General features: G+C 43.7%; 1 protein-coding gene across 1 annotated transcript in view; it reads right to left on the bottom strand.

Annotated features, from left to right (window-relative positions):
- Nucleotides 1-15006, bottom strand: part of PDE3A (phosphodiesterase 3A) — a 279933-nt gene that overhangs the window by 88630 nt on the left and 176297 nt on the right.

Genomic DNA, 15006 nt, shown 5'->3' with positions numbered 1-15006 from the left:
CAGGCAACTTGTGACAAGACGAGAGGGCATGGCATGAAGCTGTGGATGTTAGGAAGCACTTCCTCACAGAAAGGGGAATTAGACACTGGAATGGACTGCCCAGGGAGGTGGTAGAGTCACCATCCCTGGAGGTGTTTAAGGAAAGATTGGATGTGGCACTTAGTGACATGGTTGATGTGGTGAAGTAGGTCACAGACTGGACTTGATGACCTCGGAGGTCTATTCCAGCCTCAATAATTCTGTGATTCTGTGAAAATGACATCAAATTACATGAAACAGACTATGGATGCATTTTCATAAGATGAAACAGCAATGCCAAGTTCAATTTGTTCTCTGAATGGCAAGACAGAAAAAAAAAAAGGGTATAAACCAGTAAAAATATGGTCACATCATCTGTTATGATGCTTCTCTGAAAGTACTGTTGCAGAGACGAGCATTTCATGTCACCTGAGTTTAAAAGAAAAAGGGGGTGGGGGGGAAGTTAAGTTGCAGCATTACAAGAGCCAAATTCTTCTCTTGAAATTATCAGTATTCTCAGATAAGATAACAGGTGTTGTAGTATAAATAAAGGCTTATTATACATGAAAAAAAAGGAAGATACTTGGCTTATCAAATATAATAACAAAAAATTTAGGAATTGTTCTCATTAAAAATAAACAAACAACAAATATTAAAGATCAACAGGAAGAAAATGAAGTTGCAAAGAAGTTTGAGTCACCTTTTGTTTTCCTGGTTTAGAGAGTCACTAGGTTATGATAATGTCAGATGGCATGGTGAGAGAATTACGTTTAGATAGAGGATAAAAGAAGGTATAGATAAGCTCTGATGAGAGCAAATCAAATTATTAGGAGTATTGACAGGCAGGAAGAATGAGAAGACATAATTTTGTCTTTAACTGAAGAGGGCATCTTTCAAGATGAGAGCAATGGATGTTGCAGGGATTAAGATTTAAACACAGAGAATCCACAGCATGTTTTACAGATGGGAAAAGCCTACACATTAAAAACATAGCAAAAGGAAGGAAAGGTTGGCAAGACTAAGGCCACTTTGCTTGGATTTGAGGGCCTACTCAAAGTAAAAAAAATGATACAAAGGAGGCCCAAGAAAAGAATCTAGAGAGGAATTAGACGGAAGCATAGGTCTGTACCTCTGGACTCCGCACTGGTTAGGCCACACCTTGAGTACCGTGTCCAGTTCTGAGCCCCTCAGTTTAAGAAGGACATTGAGACACTTGAACATGTCCAGAGAAGGGCAACAAGGCTGGGGAGAGATCTCGAGCACAAGCCCTGCAAGGAGAGGCTGAGGGAGCTGGGATTGTTTAGCCTGGAGAAGAGGAGGCTCAGGGGTGACCTCATTGCCCTCTACAACTACCTGAAGGGGGGTTGTAGCCAGGAGGGAGTTGGTCTCTTCTCTCAGGCAACCAGCACCAGAACAAGGGGACACAGTCTCAAGCTGCACCAGGGGATGTTTAGGCTGGAGGTGAGGAGAAAGTTCTTCACCGAGAGAGTCATTCATCATTGGAATGTGCAGCCCAGGGAGGTGGTGGAGTCACCGTCCCTGGAGGGGTTCAAGAGGGGATTGGATGTGGTACTTGGTGCCATGATCTAGTCATGAGGCCTGTGGTGACAGGTTGGACTTGATGATCTTTGAGGTCTCTTCCAACCTTGGTGATACTGTGATGTCTCTATACTAGGCATCTGATGAGTCAAAAAGTAAACTTAAGAGACATTCAAACTTTTCTGAAGGACAAAGAAAAAAATATATATTTCTTAATACAATAAAGTGTACAATAGAGTATCATCAAATGTGGAGGTGAATAAAAGTAAATGCTGGCATGTACTCTGGTCATCAGAAAATGTGTGCTAGGATACCAGTAGTACACAGTAATTTCCATAAAGGACTAAGCAGGCATTTTAGCTGAATGGGAGAAGTTGTCACGCTGAGGTCACTTCAAGTAGTATCTGGGAAAGTAACAATCATATTATTGAGCTAAATAATTGCATTTCAAACAGGCCCAGGATCAATATGAGATTTTATGGCAGATAAGACTAAGTTTAATTCCATTTTCATGGGAACAGCCAAAAAGGTCCTTTGGTGTCATCAGTGTTATTCCAACATCATGGTGATATGAGTGGAACAAGTTCTAACTAGCTAGCTTCATCCTGAGAGGCATAATGAGGCAAATAAGAGGAAAATAGAGAAAAGTACTCAAAATGAGATCAAGTGCCACTATGGAAAGAACCACAGCAGTTAAAATAGCTCTGCTTACCTGTCTCCCTAGCAAAGACAGATGAGATCAAGAGACACCAATATGCAATAAAAGACAAATAGGAGGTGCACTTTCAAACATCACCAGAAACACAACCTGGTCCAGAAATTTGCTGTGCCTTTAGGTGATTGCCACCTCAAGTGGCAATCCTTGTAGAGGGTATGAAGGAGATGTTGACAAAGGAAGGTTCATCTACTCTACTACAAGGACCCTGGAAAGGTTGACTTGAAGAAACAAGCAGAGTGCAGGTTAAAAATCCACTAAACAATAAATGCCTCCCAAGCACTGAAAGAGTGAGGTAGAGTTTTCAGTGAAAGACAGTGGACCACTAGAAAATGGACTGAGGTCAACAGATCATTTCTCTCAAGTCAGCTGTTGCTAATATTGTCTTGACATTTAAGTAGCACTTCCCTTTGGCAGCAACAAAACTATGTGTGCCATATTAAAATATCTTGGATTTGTTTCTTTCTGCTCCCATGGTGAGGACTTGCTAAAAATTCCTGGACTTCAGAACTCCAGCAATAATTCCAAAACAAAATGTTGGAAGTACATTTTTTTAAGTGACTGCAGCAACAAAAATAGCACATCCCTAGGACGTCCAGCATCTCAGGAATCCACTACCCAGTTGCATAATTTTTCCAGTTTCTTCTTCCCAACTCTACAACTCAGTGTTGGGGGAGGAGGGCAGAGAGGGAGCATCCCAATCTTGAAAGCAAGGTGCTGTCTATGCAGTCCCAAAGCCAATGGGATACCCCATGCCAAGAGATTATGAGATGGATTACAACAATTAAGCCTCATAGACATCCAGACAAATTTCCTTTCTGATTCACAGTGCTCATAAGACCATTCCATTTCAGTTTCTACTTTTCCTTCTCCTGCAGGCTCTACTTACTCCAGTAAAAAACTTACACTGCACAGCATGCCCTTTTCTGATAAAGTCCACAGCATGCTGAGAAGCTTATCACAACAGAATAGAATAGAATAGAATAGAATAGAATAGAATAGAATAGAATAGAATAGAATAGAATAGAATAGAATAGAATAGAATAGAATAGACCAGGTTGGAAGGGACCTTCAAGATCATCGTGTCCAACCCATCATCCACCACCACCTAATCAACTAAACCATGTAACCAAGCACCCCAACAAGGCTCCTCCTAAACACCTCCAATGATGGTGACTCCACCACCTCCCCAGGCAGCCCATTCCCATGGGCAATCACTCTCTCTGTGAAGAATTTCTTCCTAACATCCAGTCTGAACCTCCCCTGGCACAGCTTGAGACTGTGTCCTCTTGTTCTGGTGCTGGTTGCCTGGGATGCTGATGTACCACTTACCATTTGCACTATATTCTTTGATGAAGGAGACACTGTGCCTTGTGTTGCTCCTTCACCAACATCAAGCCATACCCATCATCAGTGCCATTATTAGTAATAGCTCAAACAAGAAAACTAATCTCTGTTTGTAAGACAGGAGATGGGCAGCTACACACAGCAACTGCAAGTACAATCGTATTTTTTAACAGCTCCTATCTGGGCAGAAAGAAGTCCAAATCAACAGTCTGATTTTGTTGAGGGGCTCCTTCTGTGATGAGAATGCAACCACATCAAAATCCCAGCAACAGCTGCCATTCTAAGACAGCACTGTCTCAAAGGCAATGAGATCAGGCAGATCATGGACTCAGCTATTCATCACTTTTGCATCCCACAGAGTTTTAAGGAATAGAAAGTACTACTGCAGCTTCTCTTCTCAGCTACCCCTCCTTCCTTTTCTGCATCTTAACGAAGAGCTTAATATAAAATGATTATTTGCAGATTGTTCACTAAACTCCAACTGTTAATTTCAAAGCAGCAAGCACATAAAACCCTCCAGGAGTCCTAAAACACGACCTCTATATGCAGAGAGTTGTTCCTTTTAGACACTATAAAAAGTGGTCCCTGATAACATGACACGCAAAGGGCTGAATGACATTCCACATTTTTATCAGACACATCACCTAACTTTGAAGGTACAGATCCCCCTACCCTGGATGTGAAAACTGAAGATGCCATGTGTGGGGTTTACTCTGAAGCCAAGAGCATGTGTATGAGAACAGCATTTGAACCTGCAAAACTGTACAGTTTCAAATTGCTTGTCTGTCAGATACCAGAAGAGTAACAGGGAGTATTAGCAAGTGTCATTGTTCCACTTTTAGGGAAGGAAGCTTCTGTGCTTCAGAAGCAAAGTTCCGGGAAACAAAAAGAAAGGTTATCTGAGCTTCTACCAAAACACTATCCATGTAATCTGAACAGGGATGACACATTTTAAATCATTAACTTGGTAGCCAGTTTCTAATAAAGCTCCAGCTTTGCTTGGAAAGATTTGTTTTTTTCCTCCTGGCTGCCCTTCTCCATCTATGGCTATTTTACCTCCTCCCAAATGGTGTGTGTGTGTGGGGAGAGGTGCAGGGAAAACAAAAAGGCAGATACCTGCTACTGCCACGTGTCTCCAGCTACTGGATAAAGCTGGGGTGTAGAGAATGAGTCGTTACAATTCTGTAAGCACACCTTCTGCTTTCACATCTTAAAAAAGCAGGATAGGATTGCTAACACTATCCTTACTCACTCTGAGCTGCAAAGAATTAGTGGATAAACACTCCCTTCCCCTTCTCTCTGGACTTTTTCCATCTCTTTTCCCAGCATCACCCAGACATGAGAAGGATACCAGTTCATGTGCCACAGAACTGTACACTGCAGCACCACAATCTCAGTAGGATCTTGTTGGCAATTCTGCTTATCAGCACATATGTGAATATTAGCAGAGACAACTAACTGGTAGCACTAATGCACCTCATCAGAGCTTTGAGCTGCTAAATTTTGTCAAAATAAAAACCTTATTGTTGAAGGATAAAATGGTGCCCTATGAGAGCAAATCATCACAATGACACAGGATATGAAATGACAGAAGAGTTGAGGACAGGAAGGAACTTCTGGAGATCATCCCCAATCAAAGCAATGTCAGCTGCAGCAGGTTGCTCAGGACCATATCCACTTGGATTTTGAGTATTTCAAAGGATGAAGGCCCCACAACGTCCCTGGGCAACCTGTCACAGTGCTTGGTCACCCTTGCAGTAAACAAGTTCTCTTTTAGTTTTAAAAGAGAACTTCTGTAATTCTGTTTGCACCCATTGCCTCTTGTCCAGTCACTGGGCACCACTGAGAAGAGTCTTCCTCCATCTCCTTTACTCTCTCTCATCAAGTATTGATAAGATTCCCCCCCCTGCCCCGAGTCTTCTCTTTTCCAGGCTGGACAGTCTCAGCTCTCTCAGCCTCTCCTCATATGACAGAGACTCCAGTCACTTCATCACCATCATGGTCCTGTTTTGGGGACATATTCCAGTATTTCTGTGTCTCTCATAGGAAAACACAGACCTATAACCAGTAACCAGAACTCCAGATGTGTCTCACCAGTGCTCAGCTGAGAAGAAAGATCGCCTTCTCCCTCGACCTATCGGCAGTGCTTGGCCCACCACAGTCCAGAATGCTGTTGGTTTTCCTTACCACAAGGACATGTTGCTTGCTGACGTTCAATTTGGCATGCACCAGGACCCCTACAGTTCTTTTCTAAGCTGCTCCCCAGCTAGTCAGCCTCTGAGTCTCTACTGGTAGCTGCAGTTATTTCTCCCTGAGCATGGGTGGATTTTGTACTTCCCTCTGTTGAAGATTCCTCTTAACCCATTTCTCTAGCCTGTTGAGGTCCCTCTGAATGGCAGCACAAATATCTGCTGTAGCAGCCTCTCCTCGCAGTTTGGCATTACCTACAAGTCTGCTGAAAGTGCACTCTGTCCATCATTTAGGTCATTAATAAAGGTACCTTTTTTTTTTGTGCTAATTTTTTTTATTGGCACACTTTTTTTTTTGCAGATAACTGATGCCTCTACCTCTGCTCTTGGGGTCTGCCTGTCAACTCTAACAAGTAGCATTTCCAGTCTTGTACAAAGCCTAATAACTCAGTAAACTATGAACTCTAGATTCAGGTCTGATAATCTCCAGACTTCCTTTAAGGACTGCAAGAATTCATACTGCTCTTTTAACATTCAAGGCTATTCAGGAATTGGAAATTTAGCAATGCAGACCCATTACACAACGAATCTTTGATCCTTGATCCAACCCAACACTACATTTTCTTTTTTTATGACTTGACTTTAAGATTTACTCCAGCCCTGACTTATTCACAAATCTCAGGAGGCTGCTCCAATAATTCATTTTGAAATTTTGAACACTGATCCATCAGACACAGAAGAAAATTATGGCTCACTGCTAAAGTCAAGCAGAAAAAAAGAACATCTGCTGCTGAGAACAGAGCCAATCAGCTGTGAGCTTTTCCACTGGGAAGCTCATAAAATGAGCTACTAGAGAGTTCAACATGTGTTCTTGTAAGGAAGGAACAATAGGAAACACTTTCACTTATTTATTCCTTAAAACTATCCCAGAGAACAGAGATTACAGCAGCTTGGACACAAAGAACAAGGAAAATAATAAAAATTAAAGCAGTATTAATAAAAATGCTTTTAAACTGAAGTTTTCATTAGAGAGTGAAATCAGTCAGCTCATTTTATCGTCATTACTGAAGACATCTTCTGACAGGGCATTGTAGAAACTATAAGGAAAGTTGCAGAATACAGAATTAACCCGGCTGGAAAAGACCTTCGAGGTCATTGAGTCCAACCTATCACTCAACACCATCCAATCGACTAAACCATGGCACTAAGTGCCTCATCCAGTCTTATTTTAAACACTTCCAGGGATGGTGAACCATCTGCCTCCCCGGGCAGCACATTCCAAAGGCAAATCACTCTTGCTGGGAAGAATTTCTTCCTAACCTCCAGCCTAAACCTCCCCTGGTGCAGCTTGAGACTGTGTCCTCTTGTTCTGATGCTGGTTGCCTGGGAGAAGAGACGAACCCCCACCTGGCTACAACTTCCCTTCATGTACTTGTAGACAGCAATAAGGTCTCCTCTGAGCCTCCTCTTCTCCAGGCTAAACAACCCCAGCTCCCTCAGCCTCTCCTCACAGGGTTGTGCTCCAAACCCCTCCCCAGCTTTGTTGCCCTTCTCTGGATATGTTCCAGCAACTCAACATCTTTCTTAAACTGAGGGGCTCAGAACTGGACACAGGACTCAAGGTATGGCCTAATCAGTGCTGAGTACAGTGGCAGAATGACTTCCTTGCTCCTGCTGGCCAAACTATTCCTGATAGAGGCCTGTATGCCATTGGCTTTCTTGGCCACCTGGGCACACTGCTGGCTCATGTTCATCTGCTGTCGACCAGTACCCCCAGGTCCCTTGCTGCCTGGCCACCTGGTTGGAGCAACCCACTATCTAACTAGCAGCAAGACTTAAAGCATTACAAACCCTGGAAGATTATCAGTAGAGAAAGTGTTCAAGAGGAAAGGCACTGTCGCTGGAAGAGGGCTGTCATTATCGAGCTTCTAATCCACTCCTGCCCCACTGCCAATCATATTGGGATCAAGAATTTGTCAAAGTGATTCAGAGCATAGTTGACACCGTTTAAAAGGTTTCTCTCCACCCTACAAGTGATGGAAATGGGAGGTTGCAGGAGGTTTGCCTTCATCATCTGTGTCACAACTCCCAGTATGACAGATCCTGCCTTTTGTCTTCCCAGCTTCTAGCCTCTTACAGCACTACATCAACATTTACTGCAATTCCTTTATCACACTTCAGGCTCCTGTGAATCCCTATGGACATTTTATTGCTATCTGGAATCATGGAAGGATGTGCAGTGCTGAGATTCCCCATCCTAGCTCTTGTCTGGCCAAAGCCATGCAAGATTGCAAATAACTTCTGCTCTGATGCTTCTGAAATTAACTAGTCTCTTTTGTACTTTGAAAACATTGGGGTTCTGGTCTGGATGCACATGCTGACAATCCTGACTACTTGCAGAACCTCTTTGGTCATCTCCTAAACCAGTGTAGTGGTACATTAGCAAGCAAGAAGAGTCTGTCTCAGGTGCAAAAGTCATTACCACACTGCTCCCTTCCCTTACATCCATTAAATAAGCAGGGTAGAAAGCCTGAGGGACAAACACAAATGGTCCTACGGTCACAGCTAGTGCCCATAGCTCAGCTCTTCATTTCTGAGAGAAGCAAGCCCAAATCTGAGAAAAATCATTTCTCTGAGATAGCTTTCTGCATTACATCATTCAATTGCTGAATTAGAAAGCAGAGAAGTATTTCAGATATTTTCTAAATTCCAGTTTCAGATTTCTGTGCTTTTTGCTGCTGTGCAAAAGCAACTCTGCTCCACAGCTCCATATTCCAACCAATCCACAATCCTCCCATGAGGCCTCTTCTTCATAACATCCCAAACTCCACAAATTTCTGCTCTGCTGCTAAAGCTTTGAAAACTTGTCTGCTGAGTGAAAGGATAATGGAAGGTTTTATTAACGCTGAATAGCTGTGGAAAGCCACAGAAACCTTACTTTTTCCCCCCCTCTTTTTTTTTTTTTTTTCCCTTTCTAAACTGTTTTCAGGTATAATAAGAGGGATTGGGTTACATACAAGGATCACTGTTGTGATGTGGCCCAGCAGGAACTCTGCTTCAGGCACATGCAGAGCCCCATAAGCCTTTCTGATGTGATGGCTGGGGGAGAGATAAGCTATGACTGGAAAGCTGTGACACCTGGGAGGATGGATTAGAAAAAGCTGGAGATACAAAGGGAGCTGGGGGTTTCTGCTGAGCTCCTGCAGTCATTTGCACTGCTGTTCCTGCAGCCCATCTGACTGCTGGCACACACTTCTAACTAAATGGAACAATACAAGGTAGTGTATTACCTCTACCTTGGATCCATCGCCTTTCCAGGGTTGTGTTTATTATTCTGCTGTCCCTGAAACCTGGCAGATTATTTCCATTCTTTCTTTTAGTGTCTTTACATACCAAGAAAGATATTGAAAACTATTTCAAAGAATCTTGGGAGTGCCAGGAGCAAGAAGTAGGAAATGTAGTAATCTTACTCCCATTCATCACATCTTAGTCCTCCTTGTGCTGCCGATGCTTGCTCCGAACAGCATCCCACAATTTTTACACTGCATCTTGCCTTCGTCATTTACATCTGCTTTACTCTTGTCCTTGTTATCACACTTGGTGCATCAACCAAGATGATGCTGAAAAAACTGGAGTTCTGTCAATGCATTACATCCATTTGTTACCAGTGATTTCACACACATACACACATGAAAGATGCATAAAATACAACAAAGACATGCACCGAGGAACCCATCAGCAGTAGACTACCTCTAAGATAAATACACTCCTAAAACCTTTAGAAGTGTCTCTCTTTTGAGACAGGGAGATATGTCCATTAAATAAGTCTGCTTAAGTGGGGTGTCACGACACCCTCCATGCTCATAAGCAAATCAGCCAAATCTGCTTTACCAGCATTTTGCACTATTTAGCATGGAAATGACAAGTAATGATCAGCTGGTTCTTACAGTATGCAGAGGACCCCAGCCAGCACCATTAAATCACCATAAATCTCCTTGCAATGGCAGGTGAGGAGGTGAGGGAAGACAGAGAAATAACAGATTCACCAGAGCACAATACCTGGTCAGTAGCGGGAATCGATTCCCACCTGCGCTTCAGCAAGCACAGAGATTTCCGGCTCATGATTTTGATTCTGCTCTAGAGGCTTTTCCACACTTGAGAAAAAGGCTTCTCCCAAGCCACTGCCAACACCCTCACTTCTCACTCCTGTGCTTCATCGCTGCAGATGGCAGAGCTCCCTGATGCACACAAGTTTTTGTGAGCTGTAAGACTGTGACCAGTTCCACCCAAGCTTCTCCTGTTTTCCTCAAGCATCCGTCTCCTCACAGTTCCAGGACAAAGGGAACGGGGCGAGGCAGAGCCAAGCCTGGCTTTCACTAGCGAATTATCTCGCAAAAGCCTCAAGTAGGTAGACAACACCAGACGCACTCAATCTGAAAATAGCTGTTGCTTAGGAACTGAAGGGGTAAAACGCAGCACCTCAGATATATAATTGAGAGCTTTTATATTTAAAGAGAATTAAACACGCCGGACCTCTGTGTTTCTCTCCTGGTTATCATCCTTTAATAACGCCGGAGGAACGACTGCTCGATTCCACCGACTCCTGGGGCTACGCCTACACCTTCGGCAAGCCAAACAAGTCTTGGTGACAGAGCAACAAATAACTCCCACACACTCGAGATCCCTCAGCGAAACGTGTGCACGACACATGCCGTGGGTCCCACCTGAAACGTCTCCTGAGTCTCACACATTGTGTTTTAGTAGAAAAACTAAAATACAGTTTGCAATTTTATTTGTTTTTTCTGCAGGGGGAAAATGTGCCAAGGATGAATTCTGCTAGTCACATTTTCTTCTAGCATCTGCTGATGTTAGGAAGGAGTATTTTCCCCTCACATGAGTGAGATCATAGAATCAGCAAGGTTGGAAGAGACCTCAAAGATCATCAAGTCCAACCTCATAGTATAGTATCAGTCAGGGTTGGAAGGGACCACAAGGATCATCAAGTTCCAACCCCCTTGCCATGGGCAGGGACACCCCACACTAGATCAGGCTGGCCAGAGCCTCATCCAGCCTGGGCTTAAACACCTCCAGGGATGGGGCCTCAACCACCTCCCTGGACAACCCATTCCAGGGCTTCACCAATCTCATGGGGAAGAACTTCCTCCTCACATCCAACCTGAATCTCCTCACCTCTCTGTCACCCAACACCTCATGACTACTAAACCATGGCACCAAGTGCCACATGCAATCCCTTCTTGAACACCTCCAGGGATGGGGACTCCACCACCTCCCTGGGCAGTACATTCCAACAGCTAACAACTCTCTGTGAAGAACTTTCTCCTCACCTCAAGCCTAAACTTCCCCTGGTGCAGCTTGAAACTGTGTCCTCTTGTTCTGGTGCTGGTTGCCTTGGGGAAGAGACCAACCCCCTCCTGGCTACAACCACCCTTCAGGTAGTTGTAGAGAGCAATAAGGTCTCACTTGAGCCTCCTCTTCTCTAGGCTAAACAATCCCAGCTCCCTCAGCCTCTCCTCATAGGGCTTGTGTTCAAGGCCTCTCACCAGCCTCATTGATCTTCTCTGGACATGTTCAAAAGTCTCAATGTCCTTCTTAAATTGAGGGGCCCAGAACTGGACACAGTACTCAAGGTGTGGCCTAACCAGTGCTGAGTACAGGGGCACAATGACTTCCCTGCTCCTGCTGGCCACACTACTATAGTCATAGAATCACAGATACTGTGGTTCTACAGCCTGCATGTGTATATTTGAGAGAGAGGCACTTCTCTCTTTCTTAAACAGTTAGGAATTTCTTTAACTCAGAACAAAATTTCCAAGTTTTGTGCCTAAACCCCAAGCTGTATTCATTTCTAAAATTAATCACGGAATGTAAATGAAATTCACTCTGCATTTTCTGCATGACTTGAAATCCAAGGAGTTCTCTGCATGAAGCATTTACAGCAGGAAGTTATCTTCAGAGATTAAAAAAAACAAAAATGCAAAGAGAAAAGCAGTAGGTAGCCAAGAACTCATTGCTCTTTGTAAGGCAACCTATAATTGACTGCAATTACAGCAGCCTTGATAGTATAATTATTCCAAAAGAAAAGTAATCTTGTAATATCCATACATACATATACATGTGCATGAATGTAATCTATCAAAACCTTGGGTGTGGTGGAAGCCAGGAGCAAGTAAAATACTGTAAAGAGAGTTTTCTTTCACTCTTTTCACCTGTCCCATTTACATTCTGTTGAACTGCAGATGCTTTTCAGGAGGCAAACAGAAATTCCCATAAGCCTCAGGGAATTTCATTTGAAACCCATCACTACCTGTAACTACATCACCTTGCATTGAACTTCCACATGCAGAAAAAGGAAGCATTTTCCAGGTGGCCTATTAAGAAGTATGACATGCACTGTAGTAGCTTCTTCTCATGTTTAAATGCATACCACAGAAAGCCTATTAGTTCTAAAAAAAAAAAAGAGTTCTGTGTAATGAGTCTTGGTAGAATAATTTTATGGTCTTACATGTGGATTTTAGTCTTATGGTAAACCAGTGGTTTCACTTCTTTTTCTCACCAGAGACATTGCTAATATTCACACAAGCAGGTGCCTTCCTAAGTTCTGTTTTCCTATTTTATTCACTTCACTCCACAAGAATTAACAGACCTGGGAAGCCTAATAAATTTGGTCCCAATAACATAAGCCTAAACTCCTTTCTTCCCTCTCACTGCTTGGTACAAGCAGCTCAGGCAACCACTCTCTTCCCAAGTCCCTTTTCTCTGCTGAACGAAAGCCCTGCAGACATAGGGCAACAACTAGGGCAACCATGTGGCATAATCACAGTATCAGTATCACAGTATCATTAAGGTTGGAAGAGATCTCAAAGATCATTGAGTCTAACCCATCACCACAGACTTCATGACTAGACCATGGCACCAAGTGCCACATCCAATCCCCTCTTGAACACCTCCAGGGACAGCGACTCCACCACTTCCCTGGGCAGGCCATTCCAATGACGAATGACTCTCTCAGTGAAGAACTTTCTCCTCACCTTGAGCCTAAACTTCCCCTGGCGCAGCTTGAGACTGCAGGTAAAAGCCAGTCTGTGGTCTGGCAAAGTTAATGTTGGGGGGGGGGGGGGGGAGGAAATTACAACCCACCACACAGTCCATCTTTAAACACCTGGTACACTCAATTTGAAGTTATGTACATCTAACATATTACTTCTCTTAATTTTTAAGAAGAACTTAGTTTAACAGAGGAATGCAAACTGACAACAATGCAACTGAATCACAACTGGATAAAGCAGGTCTTTGATATTCCTTGTAAAAATCAGAACATCCTGAAATTTCTCTTAAACATTCCAGGTCAGCTAGATTTAGAATGATTCCTACCAAAGGTGGTTTTCAAAGCCATGTAGAAGAGCCTGAAGCCTCAATGGAATAACTGAGGCTTATTTTCTTCCCCTTAATGAAACTTTTCTTCCTTGATTCTTGTGACTTGGTACACTAAGGTACCACACCATAATCCCAGAGTTTGGGTCATTTTCTTTTCCCAGCCTATTCTGCAACAGTAACAGCAAAAAAAAAAAGGAGTACTCCGGTGATTTATCATAGTGTCATAGTATCAGTCAGGGTTGGAAGGGACCACAAGGATCATCCAGTTCCAACCCCCCTGCCATGGGCAGGGACACCCCACACTACATCAGGCTGGCCAGAGCCTCATCCAGCCTGGGCTTAAACACCTCCAGGGACGGGGCCTCAACCACCTCCCTGCACAACCCATTCCAGGGCTTCACCACTCTCATGGGGAAGAACTTCCTCCTCACATCCAGCCTGAATCTCCCCACCTCCAGCTTCATTCCATTCCCCCTAGTCCTATCACTACCTGAGATCCTGAGAAGTCCCTCCCCAGCCTTCTTGTAGGCCCCCTTCAGACACTGGAAGGCCACAATTAGGTCACCTGGGAGCCTTCTCTTCTCCAGACTGAACAGCCCCAACTCCTTCAGTCTGTCCTCATAGGAGAGGTGCTCCAGCCCTCTGATCATCCTTGTAGCCCTTCTCTGGACATGTTCCAGCACCTCCATATCCCTCTTGTAATAGGGGCTCCAGAACTGGATGCAGTACTCCAGGTAGGGTCTCACCAGAGCAGAGTAGAGGGGGAGAATCACCTCCCTTGACCTGCTGGACACACTTCTGATGAAGACCAGGCTAGGGAATTCCCTACTGAAATTAAGATTGCAAACACATAGCTCCACAGCAGCAGAACTTGCGAATTGTAGACTTAGACACAGATGCTCATATTTACACAAAATGTTTCACCTGAAGGAAAAGCAATTCCAAAATAGTGGACTACTAATAATGTATTTATAGAATTTCAATACCAGGTAGGAATGACTGCTTAACCCAAGCAGGAAAATTCCTGATCAATAGTAGTTGCAATGTCTTCCTTGCAGCAACAGCCATTCTACAGAACATTTTTAAATGTAGTAGTATGTTGCCATGAACTCTACTAGCACAACGTCCTTCCAATGCTACATCAAGAGCAAAGCAGTAGCTAGAAGCATCCTTCCTGTACCTCCCTGCACAGTTCTAACACCATTAAGCTCTTTATTACTGAGCAAGGTGAGATAATCATTCAGGTTTTATAAGTTTGTCCATTTAAAAACCAGACAAAACCCCACCAGAAGACATACATGTATTATTCAAAATTACATTCCACTGATATCCTGATTGTGAGAGCTGAGTAACAAATGCTTTCTCAAAACATCTAATCCATCTTTCTGCTACTGAAAGAAACTTTCTGTTCGATGACTCAGCTCTGCCTGGATCAACTGAATACAAGATACAGAATTAACCAGGTTGGAAAAGACCTTTGAGATCATCAAGTCCAACCTATCACCCAACACCATCTAATCAACTAAACCATGGCACCAAGCACTCCATCCAGTTTCTTCTCAAACACGTCCAGGGATGGTGCCTCCACCACCTCCCTGGGCAGCACATTCCAATGGGCAATCACTCTTTCTGTGAAGAATTTCTTCCTAACATCCAACCTAAACCTCCCCTGGTGCAGCTTGAGACTGTGTCCTCTCGCTCTGTCACTAGTTGCCTGGGAGAAGAGACCAACCCCCACCTGGCTACAACCTCCCTTCAGGTAGTTGTAGACAGCAATAAGGTCTCCTCTGAGCCTCCTCTTCT

Source organism: Melanerpes formicivorus, unplaced genomic scaffold (assembly GCF_026170545.1).
Source record: "Melanerpes formicivorus ecotype bairdi unplaced genomic scaffold, bMelFor1.0.p_v2 SCAF_8, whole genome shotgun sequence".
Lineage (NCBI taxonomy): Eukaryota > Metazoa > Chordata > Aves > Piciformes > Picidae > Melanerpes > Melanerpes formicivorus.
Note: the sequence above shows the minus strand (reverse complement) of the source record. Positions and strands in the feature narration are given on the sequence as shown.